The sequence below is a fragment of the Phoca vitulina genome, unplaced genomic scaffold (assembly GCF_004348235.1).
Source record: "Phoca vitulina isolate PV1807 unplaced genomic scaffold, GSC_HSeal_1.0 scaffold36, whole genome shotgun sequence".
In the NCBI taxonomy this organism is placed as follows: Eukaryota; Metazoa; Chordata; class Mammalia; order Carnivora; family Phocidae; genus Phoca; species Phoca vitulina.
In genome coordinates, this window is record NW_022589739.1 from 10522329 (window position 1) to 10527238 (window position 4910).

Here is a 4910-nt window from a genome sequence, read left to right on the forward strand (position 1 = left end):
GGTGGGGTGTGGGAGGGGTTAGGCAGGGCAGTGGCTGCTGCAGGAACCCCAAGTTGCCCAGGGAGGTGAGGCCCCAGGCCTTAGGCTTTGACCTACTACAGCATGAGGTCATAGAGGTCCTGTAGATAATGGGGCCTTGGGTGGGGAGAGGGCAGTTACTTTACTAGCTTCACTATGCCCACAGCCTGAGTCCATATCCATAATCTTTTTAAGAACAGAAGTCCTTATCCATTCTCCTCCTTAGGGGAGAAGAATGCAGGTCTCTTTGGGTGCATTTGTATATGTCTGTGTGTGCTTGCAGGAGTGCATGTGTGCATGTGTATGTGTTTTTTTCTTGGTCTGAGTTCTTTAAGGAAGCAGAATCAGGCTTCCCCCTTCAGCAGCCTCCTGAAGCAATTTACTGTGTTATCTTATCAGCTGCAGATGACTTCTTTGTGAGGTTAGATAGGGGTCTTGAAGGACATGGGAGAAGTTTAAATCAGGACTTAGACTGAGAACCAAGCAGTAGTTCTCAACCTTGGTCATATTTTGGACTTACCTGGGAGCTTTAAAAACTACAGATACCTGGATCTTACCCCCCAGGGATTCTGATTTAATTGGTTTGGAGTGTGCCTAGGCATCAGGATTTCTAAAAGCTCCTCAGGCAATTCTGATGTGCAGCCTAGCTTGAAACCCATTATTAATGAGTGGGTTACAATTGCAATGAAAACCAGGTGTGTGTGTAGGAGGGTGCCATATGAGTGGTGACAATGTGGAGGATAAGAATCTAATTGGGATAATGTTGCCTTAGTAACTGGAGAGGACTTTCAGGAAGCCAGTTACCCAGGTAAATTTGAGGAAATTTTTTTTCATGTGCCACTCCCTGTCCTAGGCTGATCTGTTCTACCTGGCACTCTCCTACTACAGCCCTAATCTGTGTGTGATTTCCCCTTGTGTCTGTCCAGAGATCTCAGCCTGGTGTTTGCTGGAAAAAAGTGGTTTTTCCTCGGAAAACCACCACTCTGGAGAGCCTTTCTAGTAGCTACTCTCCCACTCTGCCTCTTACCTGTCCAAAGAGTCTTCTCTTGAGTCCCTATGGAGAGTCTCCTGTGTGCTCAGGAAGACCACTTCTGTATGGGGAGCATCCTTTCCTATCCTGGCCCAGCATGTAGGGCTGTCCCATGAAGTCGGCCATCATCTGAGCTAGCTGAAGTGGTATGAGAATAAGGCACGGGGAATGGTCCTACATGATGTAAGTGGCCTCGGGAGGGTAGGCCTCTGTAGACAACTATAACTGTGTGGGTACTAGGTGTTTACGCAAAGATTTGACAGTGGGCATGGGACTGTGCTCCAGGAGAGGAATTGATATCAAATATTTGTTGAAGTTGTGTATGTTAGGGGCTGTGCCAAACACTTTGAATCCATTATCCTGGTTAGTCCTTTTAGTAACCTCTTGAAGTATTTCCTCATTTTACAAGTGAATTAACGGGCTCAGAGAGGTTAAGTAGATTAGTGCAAGGAATACAGTGAGTTAATGGAGGATCTGGGATTCAAATCCAAGTCGGCCTGATTCCAGCTTTTAAGTTAAAATTTGAATGGTAGTTCTTTTTGGTGAAGGAAGAAATTGCTGTATCCCTTCTGTTCTCTTGAGTGTATGGTGGGAGGGCGCCTGCTCAGTGGATATGCAAAGTCGTGTAGTGAAAAGGAAGTGGGCAGGATGAGAGAAATGCTGCAATAGGCCAAACCAGAAACCCCAAGCATTCTTGTCAGGGCAGGCAAAACCAAATTTCTTCCTCTAGTGCCCTCCTAGCCCTACACCAGGAGAGGTCATCTGGTGTAGTATAGTTGGCATTTCTGTTCCCTCCAGAAAGGAATCCTGAGTGAGGTAAACAGCAGTGGGCGAGAGAGACATACACCAGGACAAGGGACACAGATGTGGGGCAAAACAGACAGTGCAAGGAGGCAGAGATGCAGAGGTACAGAGACGAGAGTTACTGATAAACACAGGCAGAGAATGATGTACATCCATATCCTAAGGGGATTCCAGAATGAGAAGGGGGTGAATAGGGGAGGGACAGGGATGATGGGCTATTGGTGAAATGTGAGGAGGATCTCTTTCAGATTTTCGTAGAGGGGCTAAGAGGGGGAAATTGGGTATAGATGAACTCCTCAGTCAGAAGCCCATATCTTCATCTCTTCTGCTGCTGATGATTCTTTAAGCTCCCTGCATTCCACACTGCCCTAAATGAGACTGTCTTTCCCTTTGGCTCATAGAGTCAGATTGAAAGTTGCTGAAGGAAAACAAATGACAACTGAGTTCTGGATGGAGTTGAGCCTAAGGGCTGGGCTGTTTGGGCCACAGCCTGCTCATGGGGTTGCCTCCAGTGTGGCACATTCTGGGGTTTCCCTGGACACAGATGATCTGCAACATATCTGAGTGGTGACTGGACTGGAGAGCATGAGAGGAACAAACAGGCAGGGGCTGGTTATTTAGGGAACATGGGGTTTTCTGCAAAAACCTCCAGAGTAGTATAGAATAGTGTTGATAGCAGAGCTTTTGGAGGGATACAGAGCCCTGACCAGTCTCTTCACTTCTCTCAGGCTACAGGGATAACTGTACAAGTCCCTCATCCCTTATTTGAAACCTTTAGGGATAGATGTGTTTTGGACTTCAGATTTTTCCAGATTTTAGAAAGGGAATATAGTGCCTTTATCATATATAAAGGAATACCCCAGTGAGGTTTAGGGCAGTGCCCTATAATCAAACACATCAGTATTTCTGAAGCTAAATGTATGAATATTCACACCAAGTAAGATAAATAAATACTATAAATACCATCCTGACGTTTCAGGTCAGGTTTTGGACCAAAGTTATAAAAAAAACTATTGTTTCTTCAGAGATTTTTTTTATTTTGGAATTGTGGATAAGGGATTATTCTCAGGTTGTTGTGAGGAGAAAGGGAGTGCTGGTAGTCTTCTAAGCATATCACATGGTAGGTGTGTATCTCAATCCAAAACAAAATACTAATGTCCAAGGGGGTGGATTTTTGGCTTGAAGAAAGAAGGTTCTTGCAATGAACAATGCACAACTTTGGAATCAGCTGCCTTGAGGAGCTGTGCACAACCAGGGAATGAAGGTGCCTTAGACAAGAGGTTTCCTGTGGTGGGAAGGTGACAGAATTCATTGCTTATCAACATTGACTGCCTAGGATTTCCCTTTTCATGTACCAGAGGGGAAAGGCAAAAAATGTGCGTGTGTGTATGTGTGACACAGGACGTCACATATACATTTCTTTATAATAATGTTGTAATAAATATCTTACTGCATACATCTTTGTTTACATCTCTAATTATTTTGTCAGGATAGATTTATTGAAGAGGAATCCCTGAGAGAAGGATATGGACGTCTTAAAGACTCATGACCAATTAGGATTAGGATTTTGTCACAGTTATCCACAAAATCATTGCCTGAGGAGTTTTTTAACTCAGAACCTCATGAAAAAGATTAGTCTTGAGAATGACTAAGCCCACACTCGAGGACAGCTGTAGGTCTCAGTGTGACAACACCTCTGAAAATCATGTAAAGTTTCTGCACTGTCTCTTCAGCTCCCCGTTAATGAGGACCTGGTAAGACCCCATGTGGCCCTGGAGAGGATATCACCTGCTTTTTCAGATCTGCAGCCTCCTCTTCTGTGTGGTATCCCATGGTGTTTGGTCCAGCTCTCTGTGCTGAGTGGTCAGCACTGCACTTGCCTTTAGGTCTTCATGGCTGACTGCAGTACCTGTGGTTATGATAGTTTTCCCAGAGAGCTTGGGTCTGCCTGTGCAGCCTGCGGCTTTCTCCGACCTTATAATGGTGAATCCCTGGGTTTTGCCTGAGATTATATTCATTCTCAGCTCCATGCTGGTGTGAAAGATCTTTTGCGCAATGTCCCTTCCAGTGTAGAGTCTTAGTTGAAAGTCAGTCCCCTGTTGGGCAACACCATGACACTTACTGTGTAATATCTCTATTTTCTGTTAGCCACAATGGAGCAAAATATTCCTATTTAATCATATTGCACCAACATCATGTGCTTCTAGTGATGTTGACCAGGACAAATGGGGGTGCTGATGTGGATTTTATTTGGGAATTCAGTGTTCTTGGCTGAGGATGCAGAGAAGAGCAAACTGGTAAGAGACCACAGTGACTGGACCTCAGGCAAGCAGGTGAAGTGGTTATGATTTCCTGGGATATCAAAATTTCTTTCAGTTGGACCTCTGACCCCTATGGCTGTAGGCCCAGGAAGAGAAGTTCTAGCAATTAATTCTTGAGATATTGACAGGAGAGTGGGGGTAGGGGAAATAGTAATTACACATGAGACCAAGAGGATTCTCTGGACTGGGAATGGCAAAGGTCAGTGTGCTGGCCAAATTTGGGACCCCAGTCTGGGCACATTATCCAGAATAAGCCTGTAACTCTTTCCTTAAGGACAGGCTGAAAATAGAATCTGGCTGTAGAAACGGAGAGGGCTGTGATCCCAGACAAGTACACAAACACTTGCCTCCTGAGGCAGCGTCACTCTTCCCAGACCCCCAGGTCTAGCATCTGTAGAGGAGCTTTTGTGTGGCACCATGGGGAGACTTAGGTTAAAATGGTGGAGGAGGGGAGGAGAGTTTTCTTTAAGTTAAATCTTGTGTACTATGAACCATGGTAATTCCTGATCTTATTTTCCTGCATGGTAACGTGTAGCCCCCTGCCTTCTGCCTCCTGAGCAACATACGTGGATAGGCCAAAGCCTGCAGATGCTAGTGATAATGTAGAGACTTCACAGCAAATATTTGTTGAGTGGTTATCACAGTCATATGTTTACAGTAGGTAAAGATGATACAATCCACACCTCCAGGCCCTAGACTCTTCTGTATGTCCCCTCACCTCCACCAGCAGGCTCCAT